Raw genomic sequence first — 13,706 nt, forward strand, 5'->3', positions numbered from 1 at the left:
AAAAATCTCCAAATCTCAACCTCAGATACCAAAAGTGACCTTAATATCAAATTTCAGAATTGTAGCTTTTTAATTTTCCCAATTCAGTACAATCATAGTACGGTTATCCAAAACCAATTCCTTTTCTCAACCACAGGCACCCACAGTGACAACTACATCGAATTTCAGAATTTCAGCTCTATTCCTTTACCCAATATCAAATTTAGTACAATTAAATACTTTTCGTACAATTAAAGTACACATTCGCAAACCACCTCCATATCTAAAATCCAGATACCAACAGAGACATCAATGTCAAATTTAAGGATTCCAGTTCTATTCCCTTACCCTTTACCAAATGTAGTACTATTTAGCACTTTTCGTAAAATTATGGTACACATTTACAAAACCACTTCTATATCTCAAATCCAGATACCAACAGTATAAATTTTCAGCCATATTCTAACCAAATTTATTAATTTTTAGTACCATTGAGTACTTTTCGTACAAACCACCAAAAAAATCCCAAACACAGATAACATCCGTAGTCTAAATATCAATGATGATTCAAATACCTATACCTTTCCCCAATCCCAACTATAGTACCATTCACCACTTTTCGTACAAATGTGGGACGCATTTCCAAAGCACCGCCGAATTTCAAACACAGATACAATCAGTAATCTAAACATCAAATTCCAGAATTCTATCTGTATCCCATCACCCAATACCAAATTTAGTATCATTTAATACTTTTCGTAAAGTTGTACTTTTCGTCTAGAGTGCACACGAAAAGCGACCCTAGTACCAAATTTTAGATTTGTAGCACTATATGTTTACCTAATACCAACTTATACCTAATTTAGTACCAATTAGTACTTTTCGTACACTTGTGGAATACATCTCCGAAAACACCTATTTATCACAAACCTATCACCAACAGAGACCCCAATACCAAAATTTCAGCTTCATCCGTCTACCTTTCACCAAATTTTAAGTTTTTATCTCTGTCTGTTCACATAATACCAAATGGTACGATTTTAGAAGTTTAGTACCATTTTAATACTTTTCGTAATCATAAAGTATGAATTTCAAAATTCTTTGGTACATCTATCCTGAACTACATCAATGTCTCCCATTTCAAAGCTCTTTCCGTTTGTTCAATACAAACTATTGCATTTTTTGTACATTTCATTTACCTTTCGTACGAATTTTCAAAAATCAAGCCTGATCACACGCCAACGCAACGACACTGATCCTCTTGCAATCTTTCAGGATTCGAGTCTCAGTCGTTTCATCTGGCCTTTGATTCTCATTCATTCAGTGAGTTAGTCGCAGACCTTCTTGCGACATAAGACTTTAAATGGTTCCATTATAAATAGAACGTAATCCTTTTAAAAGTCTTTTAAAGGACCTTTGTCGACCCCGAGTCTTTTCCTCGACAAAAGTCCTCTCAGAAGTCTTCTATTCATAGAAGACATTTAAAAAATTTTCTATTGAAAGAATCTTATATATATATAAAATCACAGGTCTTCTTTTGTTCGAAGACCTTTCACAGATTTTCTGTGGATAGAAGACTGTTTACTGGTCTTCTGTGACAGGATGCTTGTTATAAATCTGTCACTCCTTCTTTTCTAGACTTTTCGCAGATCCTCTGCTGATAGAAGATCTTCTGCAGGTTTTCTATGAATAGATGACCTTTCGCGGGCTGTCTATAGGAGGATGACCTTTCATTGCTGAAATAACCTTTTCAGATTTTGTATAGGAAAAAGAACTTTTAGTCCAAGTGGAGGGTATTTTTTGATGTTCCTTTTATGAGAGACTATTATCGGGTCTTCCTTTATAAGAGACTTTTTAGAGGACTTCCAGAAATAATAGTACTTTCACAGATCTTTCATGGACTGAGTCCTTTCATACGCCTTCTATATATAAAGGATCTATATGTACTCGATAAGTTTTGTATATGCCTAACATACTTTTATTAGAGTTAAACACTGCGTATGAGTGATATGATATGAAAATATTAAATTTATGAAATCACTCATACTTTTAGGAACTGGTGTACTGCACTTGGAGCTAGCTTCACCCCATTCTACGTCCATCCTTTTCATGCTACTTTCAGCATGATTACATATAATTTGTATTAATCTGTCATCAGTTTCCTTGTCTTTTTCAAAAGAAAAGAAGGAAAAATCGTTTCTCATCAAAGTATTTTTTGACCTACAATTGTTCGCGTCACTTTTCACAAAACACAATGCTTATAATATTTTCATGATGTCTAGGATCTTTTGTCCACCATGAGTGCAACCCAAAAAAAAAAGCTTGAACGTTTCAAACACATAAATATTTACCGACAAAAGTCCTTCTTATGCTTTGGGGCTTTTGTTTTCGATAAACTTGACTTCTATGCCACCCATTCTCTCTCAGAATCATTAACACAGAACCAAATGGTTTATATCTGTTTGTAGTTGGTGGGTGTTTTTTTTAGCACAAAAGAAAGAAAATGAAACATATTGTTCAAGTTTGTCGCTAAAATACAAAGAAGAAGAGATCTGCACACACACACAAAGAAGAGATCTGCACACACACACAGAGCAACACCCAGCAAACAATTCTCTAACAAAAGAAACCTTGAACATTATCCACTCATAGTCTCTAGCTTTAATGCTGCACAAAAGCAAAAACTAATATTTTCGAGAATAGCAGCTAGTAGCAGCTAGCTGTGTAGAGTATATATTCTTTATTATCCTATAAAGGCATATTTCGGTTTTTGTCAGCATCCCCGAAATAAGCTCACTGGGTATTCGAGGAGTGCTGAGCTTTTTTTTTTTTTGTTTTGTTTATTTCATCTTCAACTAATTCATATGACCCAACCTTATGGCTTATGAATATTTATACTCAAGTGCTATTTGCTTTTACATAACTTTTTTATGTCCTTCTTTATAGAGCATTTTGTAATGTATATGTATGCATGTATTTTATTTTGATTATAAGGTTATTGAATATGTGATTTATTAAAAATATAAGCAATAATTATATCAAGTAGTCAAAATTGTAGCACATTTTTTACGCTAGACTTTACATAATATGAAGGTAGGAAAAATTAGGTTAACGACTTAAAAATATCAAATCTTCTAAAAATTTTTCACTTTTATTTATGACCTCTTGATAATTATTGTTATTTCTATTCCACCATAGTATGGAGGGTATATTAAGTTTGTCTTTCCGTTTGTAACACCTCGAAATACACATCCGTTTGTCCGTCTGTGGAAATCACTCTAGCTTCCGAACGAATTGAAGTAGATTGACATAATTTTGCTCAATTGTATGTTATGTCTGCAGGACTTTTGGTATTGAAAATGGGCCATGTAGGTCCACGTTTTGGTATAGCCCCAATAAAACTGTACCTCCCAATATTCGGTATTTTGATGATTTTAGCGACATTTTATACCGGAATAGTTTCAAATTTGGTATTTGAAGTTCGTAATGGATGCTACAGCCTAAGACTGAAAATTGTCTGTGCAGGTCCACGTCTTCGTATAGCCCCCATATAACGGTACCACCCGATATTCGCTATTTTGATTTTATTGACATTATAACCGATTTTTTTAAGTTTCGCATTTGAATAATGTAATGGCTTATGACAAATGTTATCTACGTAGGTTCATGTCGTCCTATAGACCCTAAAATAATAGCTACATTCGGTATTTTTAAGATTTTAATTTAAAGTTTTAACGGATTTTATTGTTTTGGAAAATTGCCAAATTCGTCCTAAATGATGGAGGGTATTCAAAGTTCGGCCCGACCGAACTTACAGCTTTTTTACTTGTTGTAATATAAATGTGGGTCCTTTACCAGTATCCATGATCATTTAAAAATAAACCGAAAATATACCATAATCCTGCATTTATATTTAAATTTGGATACTTTGCAAAACTTCCAACAACTCTTTCTTAAATATAGCGAAATATAAAAGAGTAGTGAAATAACGGACTGGCTGACCGAGAATCAATGCCCAAAGGAAACGGCTGAAGCCAGAATCTTTAATTTTCATCAAGGGCGTATTATTAGCTGGATTGTAGAAAATTCGTATTAAAATTGTACTAAAAGTGCTAAAATCTACTAAAAGTTGGATAAAAGGATTGAGTTAGAGTTCTTACATTTGGGATAAGAGTCACTGATGGAGTGCAGGATGGTCGTATCAAAGGGTTTTTGGAAATTCGAACTTTAGGTCTAGTAAAAGATCCAAAATGGTACCATTGGTATTATGTGAACGCTAGGTTGGAAAGTAACTCTAAGTAAATATGTACTAAGTGCACTAACTGTACTAAATGGCACTTCATTTGGAACAATTTGGTTTAGGGTGAAGTGGAATTTTTAAATTTTATTTTGGCGTCCCTTTTGATGATATTTTCATAATACAGAGCTGGTTTTGGTTATGGGTACTACAAGTGCACGAAGAATAGTAAATTGTACTATATTTAGTACAATTTGGTATAAGGGTGTTCAATTGTAGCCTGGACATATGGAGGTTGTTTTGGAAATGTGTAGTATGACTTTTCGAAAAGTACTTAATGGTACTATACATGCTATTGGTTACAGGGATAGAACTGGAGTCCCGAAATTTGATATTGAGGTCTCTGTTGGTATCTGACACTGATATATGGAGGTGGTTTTAGAAATGTGTACTATAATTGTACAAAAGTTACTAAATGGTACTCAACTTGGTACTGGGTCAAGGGATAGAGGATTACTGTCCCTGTTGGTATCTGTGGTTGAAAGAAGAAGCTGGTTTTGGATATGCGTACTATAATTGTACTAAATGATACTACATTGGTAATGGGCGAAATTTGAGATTTTGCGGTTATTTGGAAATGCGTCCAACATTTGTACGGAGAGTACAAATTAGTACTCAATTCGGTATTTGGTGAAGAGTTAGGGCTGGAACTCTTAAATTTGATATTGAGTTCTCTGTTGGTATCCGGAATTGGGATAAATAGTTGGCTCTAGAAATGTGCGCTATGAATCTACGACAAGTACTAAATCGTACTATATTTTTTACAATTTGGTATTTGGTGAACAGATGCAGTACTTGAAATCTGAAATTTGTTTATGTGTAGCCGGGAAGTGTGGAGATGGTTTTGGAAATGTGTACTATAACTGTACGAAAAGTACTGTACGGTACTATATTTGGTATGGGGTGAAGAGATAGAGATAAACTTGTAAAATTTGATATTTAGATTACTGATGGTATCTATGTTTTAGATTTGGCGGAGGTTTGGAAATGCATTCTATATTTATACGAAAAGTGGTAAATGTGTACTAAATAGTACTAAATTTCGTATTGAGTGATGTAAAATAACTGACATTCTGTAATTTCATATTCACAGTGACTTGAAAGTGGTTTTAATGGTTTACATATGGAGATATTGGAAATGTTTTGATCAGAAAAAATATGATGTGGGTCCACTGTGCAATGCCTTTACCAATATCCTCCGCGGAAAACTTAAAAACGAACATAACTCCTTAAATATTGACATTTCGGGGTTTTCAGCTATTATTTGTTATCACTTTTTTAAAGAGAAAATATAGCATACTTTAAAATGGCCATAACTCCTTAAATATTTACATTTCTAGGTTTTTACCTATTATTTGTGATTACTTTTTTAAAGAGGAAACATTCTTCAGAATGGCCATAACTCCTTTAATATTGGCATTTTTTGGTGTAAAAGGTACACATTTTCCTATAAATTTTTCCGAAAAAGAAATTAACTTAAATAGTGTATAAAATCTTGAAATTCTAAAAATTGAGCAAAATGTCTGAATTCTTGAAAAAAAGTATTGAAATTTGTTTTTGTCAAACTGAACAAATCATGCATTTTGGGTACTAAAAGTTTTTTGTGTTTTTTGTTATTGTATTTTCTAAATATTAAACTGGAAAATTCGGCTAAAAGACATCGACAGGGCAAACGTTATCTTATAATATATATTTACATACAGAGGTTTCTGTAGGTCATCAGATTTTGTGTCTGCAGGACATAAGTCGAGCTGGAAAAACGGAACTTTAAATATAATCCACCACTTGGAAGGAATATTAAAAATTTCAAAAAATTCCATCGAAAAATACTGCTTAAACGAAAACGGTTATATGGGGGCCATACGAAGACGTGGACCTGTATAGGTTATTTTTTGTCATAGGCTGTAGTACTCATTACGAACTTCAACTACGAAAATTGAAACAATTCCCGTCTATAATATTGCTAAAATCAAGAAAATACAGAATATCGTATCGTTATATGGGCACTATGCGAAAAAGTGAACCGATATGGTCCATTTACGAACTTTATGTGTCCACTGGCAACATACACATGTGCGCAAAATTTTAGGCTTTTATCTCAATTCGTTCGAAAGATACCGTAATTACGACAGACAGACACACAGGCAGACACTCAGACTGGCGGACATCGCTAATACGACTTAGAATTTTAAGCTGATCAAGATTTTATGGTGGGTCTAACATGAGTATTTCAAGGAGTTAGAAACGGAATGAACAAGTTAATATACCCGTCATTAAATGGTGGAGGGTATAAAAAAATTCTAACTGCAATGGGTTACGTGATCATTAATTGGGATATATTGAAGAACTATGTTGACATGAACAGAATCTCGATAGAAGGTAGAAGCACATGTATTTCAGATGGACTTTCATAAATCGACTTAGAGAGCGACTTGAAGAAGTTTACCAGGAGTAAATATGGGTCTATTTCGTTTCCTTGTTACAAATACATTGTAGGTTTCAGTATCTGGTTGAATTTCCATTTGAACTTCTATTATAACCCTCTACATTAGGTGCAGTTCCACTCGAGTACTGTGGCACAATGTCATTGTACATTTTAGTGTATAACTTTTTCCTCCTTTGCTTTCCTCTCGTTTTCCTTTTGTGCTGCCCAGTTTTCGATTTTCTTCAACACGAATATATTCTTTATGTGCATGAATTTAAAGCAGGCATCCTTTCCGCTGTACTTTGGTTGACCGAACCAACAACACTATTCCCAGCAGAGTTGGTTGTCGGGGTATTAAAGCTGATATTTACTTGTTTATTATGCTCTTTAAATCTTGAAAACTTTGTCCATTGCAGGACTTTAATATCGGTTCGTGATATTGTTGGTGTTGCTGCTGTATAAGGTGGTGGTGGTGGCGAGCGGGCGATCGGTCTGCTGCAACCCCCTCAGGACACAGCAACCAAACAAACCCAAGAAGAAGTAGAAGAAGAAAAGGCGAAAACCTTGTGTACAGATTTACTGGGAAATTAAGTACGGCCGACAACAGACTTATTATGAACTGTCGGTGGTATCAATTGTGGGTGGCCCATTTCGTAAGGCTATTTGTTCGGCTAATCTCCAATGTCCAAGAAGAAGAAGAAAAAAAAAAAATAAACAGAAAAAATTAAATGAACTGAATTTATGTTGCACAAAAACCAAGCAAAGGTACACCTCTCTCTCGCTGTCGTTCTCTTTAAACTTTTAAGTGTCTCTGGGGTGTCTTTTCATTCATTCGTTGTTGAACTTTATTTAATGTTTTTTTTTTTTTTTTTTTTTAACAAACAGGCCAAGTTGCTGTATAAAACATTGACCCCATTTTCTGAGATGTGGTGGTGGTAAGAAAAAATCAAAAAATATTTGTAGTCATATTCATAAATAAAGTCATAAATTTTTATGCAATGTCCAGAATGTGTTTAACGTGCCGGGCAATTAAGAAGTTGTGGAAGAAATTATGGATTCTTTATTCATATTTTAGGAAGTGCTAGGATAATGAATGCCTCCTTTGTTTGTTTTTACGTAAAAAGAAAAGGGAAAGCTATTACTATGCCATTGCTGGTGTTAATTTCAAAATTGCTTGCAATATGCAACTGGAGTTTAATTTAAGGATGAAAAATTGGCTTGAAGGGTTCGAAATGGGCAGAGAATACAAAGAAGAGACACTAAGGAAAATAAGCTGCAAATATTATACTATCATATGTGGTTCCAGCCATGAAATTTGAAATATGCCCAAAAATGTTTTATGAAGTACTAGCGTACTTTCATTTGGAATTATTAGCTTAATTTTCAGTAATCGGAAAATATTCTTTAATTTTAACAAATAAAAAAGCTGTAAGTTCGGCCGGGCCGAACTTTGAATACCATCCACCATTTGGTACAAATTTAACAATTTATAAAAAAATAAAATCCGTTAAAAATTCTGCTAAAATCTTAAAAATACCGAATGTAGCCGTATATTAGGGTCTATACGACGACGTAGATTTGCATAGGCAACTTTTGTCACAAGCCATTACAATATTCAAATGCGAAACTTCAAAAAAAAATCTGCTCATAATGTAGCTAAAAATCATCTATGAAATACCGTATCGTTATATGGGGGCTGTACGAAGACGTGGACCTACATGGCTCATTTTCTGCCTTAGACTGTCGTATCCATTACGAACTTCAAATACCAAAATTGAAACAATTCCGGTAAATAATGTCGCTAAAATCATCAAAATACCGCATATCGGGAGGTACCGTTATATGGGGGCTATACAAAGACGTGGACCTACATGGCTCTTTTTCTGCCATAGGCTGTAGTATCCATTACGAACTTCAAATACCAAAATTGAAACAATTCCGGTAAATAATGTCACTAAAATCATCAAAATACCGAATATCGGGGGTACCGTTATATGGGGGCTATACGAAAACGTGGACCTACATGGCCCATTTTCAATACCAACAAGTAAGCAAAGGCTATAGTCGTGCGGGGCCGACCATGTGATACCCTACAACACTACAATATGTTAGAAGACCCCTTATATCCAGATCGATTTTGGAAGATTTCGCTTTTGAAATTATGTCACGAGACATTGACCAGAGAAATTTCCCCTATATTTAAGCACACCGTCATACTGTTGGTTGTTGTGGTCCAAATTTAGACCCATCTATATGATTTGATTGTCTACGATATTTGGCTATATTCGTCAACGAAATCAGCATAAAAAAGCCAGAAGTTCGGCCTTTGTGTATTTCGGGTATCGCCTGTAAGTAATTCTGGTATTTTTTCACACAAAAGTAGTGGTCCATTCCACTCGCTGTCCTAAACTCTAACTTCATGCGAGATTTCGTGTCCTTTGGTTTCTATTCGTGACCTTTATAACGGCTGCAAAATCAGGAACATTTTTAGTTGTTGGTCCATTTCAACCCCCAAATATATATGCCTAGCCCTTTTGAGCCTAACCCTACCCTAATGAAAATTTTCGTGAGGATTGGACGATAATTGCAATCTGTATATAATAACCCCAACCTGTGTTGTGAGGTGAAAAAGTATTACAAAATATACACTTTAATATTATAAGTCAAATTAAAAAAATCGCATGCGATAAAAAATATGAAAAAATATGAAAAATATCACAAAATACTACAAAACCTATATTAACATCATTATTGACATATTTTTATGCGATTTTTTTAGATTTTATACTTTTATGCCAAGAGGGCATTCTGAATTGACAAAATTTGTCAAAATTTTTTAGTTTTTGGTCCATTTGAACCGCTAAAATATTATGCGATCATCTCCAAAAGAAATAGGGTTATATTCTGATTATAACCCCACCTCCATTTTCAATTTCGTGAGTATCGGACCATAATTGCGACCTGTAGAGTGATTACAAATTAACATGGACAGACGGACGGACGGACATACATAGCTAGATCGACTCATCTCGGCGAGATAGTGCACATATACTTTCCTATGTGGGAAATCAATATTTCGAGGTGTTACATAATTTTTGGCCCAATCAAGCTTATAATACCCCCAACACATAGTGTTGTAGGGTATAAAAATCCTGCAGACATAATACACATTTGAGTAAAATTTTATCAACCTACTTTATTTCGTTCGGAAGCTAGAGTGATTTCCACAGACGGATAGACGGACAGACATTGATAAATCGACATAGAATTTTATGCTGATCAAGAATATATATACTTTGCGGGGTCTAAAATATATATTTCGAGGTGTTACAAATGGAATGACAAACTTAATATACCCTCCATACTATGGTGGAGGGTATAAAAATATTGTACATAGATCCCATATTGGAGGTTGCATAAGTTTACGATGTCTTCCTTCCGATTATGGGTATTTTTGAGGTTTCTGTCACAATTTCCAACAAAAGCAGCTGCTATTTCACACTTCCAGTTCTCTCTGAGTTGGTTAACTCTGCAAATAAGATATTCAACTTGGGTTCATATTTTGCCTCGTTTAAGCCTTTATATAACGCGACGGTCTGATTTTTTTCAAGGTTCAAGGTACCAATTTCCCTTAAACCAAGTTAAATATTTACCGTGGGTTTTGCTAACAGATGTATACCTACAGCCTTTACTTATGATTATTCTAACTATTGACCCTTTTATGGAGAAGGTTCCGAAGCAGTTGGCCAATATTCGATTAATTACATATTCATATCAGATTTCTGGCTAAGGAAAATATTTAGATATATTAAATGGTATAGAATCGCCGACTTGTTTCGCAAGTTATGACATATATAAGTATTGGAAATTTTTACTCTTTGTGGTTGAGGTACCAGAACGGATTTGTAGATATCTATCATCTTCACAAGAGATTTTGCGTTAGCAAAAATGTTTGGATGTGTAAAGTTTGATGAGAGTTGGATGCTTATTTCGTGTTTTGTTTTTCAAAATTCTGAACCCTTTGGGCTTGAAGTACCAGAAAGCGTGCGCCGATATATTCCATTTTCACCTCCTTTGTGGGGAAGGTACCACAAGGAATGTTCCCATTTCTACCATCTTTAAAACAGATCACGTGTTGACAGAAATATTGTGATTTTTCAAGTCTGAATGGAAACGGGTTTAGATTTAGCGTTTTAGTAGCTTCATGACATTGAAAATGTCGGCCCTTTGTAGGGAGGTTTCAGAAGGAGTGGACCGATATATTCCATCTTCATACCATAATAATAAAAATATTATTATTAATATAATTATATAATTATTCTGGTACTTGATGGAATGAACTGATATTGTCCATTTTCGCACCTGACCTAGAAATGATGCAAATATTGGAATTTGCAAAATAGGAGCAAAATTGGGGGTTCCTTTCCTTTTCTGTGCAGTAAAATATTTTTTTCTGAAAATTTCGACCTTTTATGAGGTAGACACCAGAAGGAGTTGACCGATATTATCCATATCCGAACTCTATCTAAGTTTGATAATAGTATTACGATGTACCAAGTTTGGGCCAAATCGGATACTCCCTTCGAGAGTTACCGTACACAACAACCAGCCAGCCAGACAGATGAACGAACATCGCTATATCGACTCCACATGTTCGGAAACGGATTTTGCCCAAGGAGACCTAGGGTCTAAAACCGTTATTTCGATGAGGCACGTTTTGGCCGTATCAAATGATAAGGGTATAAGTTATTTGGTACGGCCAAAACGTGCCTGTAGTCATGTGGCTGAGGGTATAATAAAATGTTCAAGATGCATGGAAACAAATAAAAAAGTATCGGTCGGTTTTGCCGACAGATGTATACCCTCAGCCCTCTTGACCCTCTGTGGAGTGGGTTTTTAAAGAATGGGTCAATATTATACATTTCGTATCGGACCTAAATAATTAGACTTAGTTATAACAAGCTGTAAAGAATCGCTGAGTTGTTTCGCAATTTATGACAGATAAAAGTATTGAAAATTGTGTCCCTTTGTGGGTGAGGTACCCGAAGGGGTTCGCAGATATATAGCATCTTCACAACAGATCTTGTGTTAATAAAAATGTTTATGTGTGTGAAATGTAAAGAGAGTTGGATGCTTATTTCGCAGATAGCAAAAGAAATGGTCCGATCTCTACCATCTTTATAAGAGATCTTGTGTTGATGAAAATATTGAGATGTTCCATGGAATGGAATGGAATAGGATTTTGATTTCGCTTTTTATGAACTTCATAGATATTCAAATTTTGAGCGTTTGTGGGGGAGGTACCAGAAGGAGTTGAGCGATGTTTTTCGTCTTAGTTGGTTCATAAAATCCGATCCTGGGTTCATAAAAATAGTAGGATGTGTGAAATTTGAAGACAATCGGACTTTTACATCATATTTTATGAGAGTTGTAATTATTATAAATTTTGACCATTTGTGGGGGAGGTACTTGATGGAGTGGAGAGCAAAATCGGATTATCCATTCTCTTTCGGTGTAAAAAATATATTTTTTGAAAATTTCGACCTTTTTTGAAAAATATTGGTTCCAGAATTTGGTTCAACATTCGCTTTTGTTGCCTACTATATATGACAAAATAGCCTTAGCTTACTTGTTCAATTTAGTACTGTTTACTGACGAATTTCTAAAATTACTACTTCTTGTGCTCTTTTACTACCATATTCCAAAATTAAAAAAAAACGCTCGCCACCACTACAATTGTGACCTAGACGGAAATTTTTGAAATGAGGGCAATGACCCTTTCGTTGATATCTCACATTTCGTTGATTATCGCCAGGCTGTATAGGTAAAATGTTCACTTTCGTAATCAAAAAATCTCCTACTTCGAGCTTATCCTCCTTTTTCTAATCCCATTCCCATTATCAAAGCTTTATTCTACAAACAACAAAAATTGAAAAATAATTAAAAAAAGGACACACCAATAACCGAAAACCAGCACGCTACCTTTATCTCGCTTTGATTTCCCATCAAATATTCTAATCTAATCGGAATGACATCAGAAAGTGACGGGTGTCACAATAAAGTCATTTTAATATTATTCTTCCTTCAAACGTTCTCAATAAATTTTGTTGTTATATGTAAAATAACTAGCAGCGTCCTGTCCGGGCCTGACCTGATGACTGATGTTATTATTGTTGTATTGTGTGTGTGTGTGTATGCGGAAAAACGTGATTTGCAAAATCTTTTCTCGGCAAAAATGAATCATGACAGTTTTGCGATAATTAAATTTCACACACTCGCACACACACACACCCACACATACACATACATACACACCTTTTGACATGGTCGATTGATTGAATGAAAAACTCACTCACTGGCAGAACTTTGTTACAGTGATGACGATGATGACAAACCATCGCGACACGCAACCTATCGAATGTGAGCACACACACACATACACTCTCACACGTCTGTTTGCCAATCCTACTGCCTTTGTAATTCCACACCCATTTGAAGGTGTCAAAATGTAACTGACAAAGTTTGAATTAAATTCGCATCCATTCAAACTTAAACCAACCGAAAAGACATGACAAACAATACAATACCGAACAGAGGAGAAGAGAACAGAGCTGAACAGAACAGCGGGAAGTGGTGATGGTGATGTCCATCCGCATACAAGAATATATCAGCAGGATTCATGGTGGCTGTTACTACATGGCGGGTCATAACTAAAAAGACAAATTCATGCAAACACGCCGCAGTCAAAATTTAGGTTGTACCGGAAAAGAGGTTAGTTGTCGCAATTTTGAAATTTGTGAAGTAAGGTGTCAAAAAGGAAATGGCGGTGTGATTCATATTTGGTAATATGTATGCGATTAATCCCATGAGGCAAATAAATAACCTCTTAAATCACCAATTACGTTTACCCATACATTTTACTTTTTCTGCGATGCTACCCAGCGAACCAGACTCTCTGAGTTCGGTCGGACTTCAAACCGAAAGTTGGACGAATCTTCCGATTTC

At 35.0% G+C, this 13,706-nt stretch overlaps 1 protein-coding gene across 8 annotated transcripts in view; it reads right to left on the reverse strand.

Annotated features, from left to right (window-relative positions):
- LOC101899976 (calsenilin) overlaps positions 1-13,706 on the reverse strand; it is a 389,863-nt gene that overhangs the window by 162,857 nt on the left and 213,300 nt on the right. The gene's annotated exons all lie outside the window — the stretch shown is intronic.

This window comes from Musca domestica, unplaced genomic scaffold (assembly GCF_030504385.1).
Source record: "Musca domestica strain aabys unplaced genomic scaffold, Musca_domestica.polishedcontigs.V.1.1 18, whole genome shotgun sequence".
Lineage (NCBI taxonomy): Eukaryota > Metazoa > Arthropoda > Insecta > Diptera > Muscidae > Musca > Musca domestica.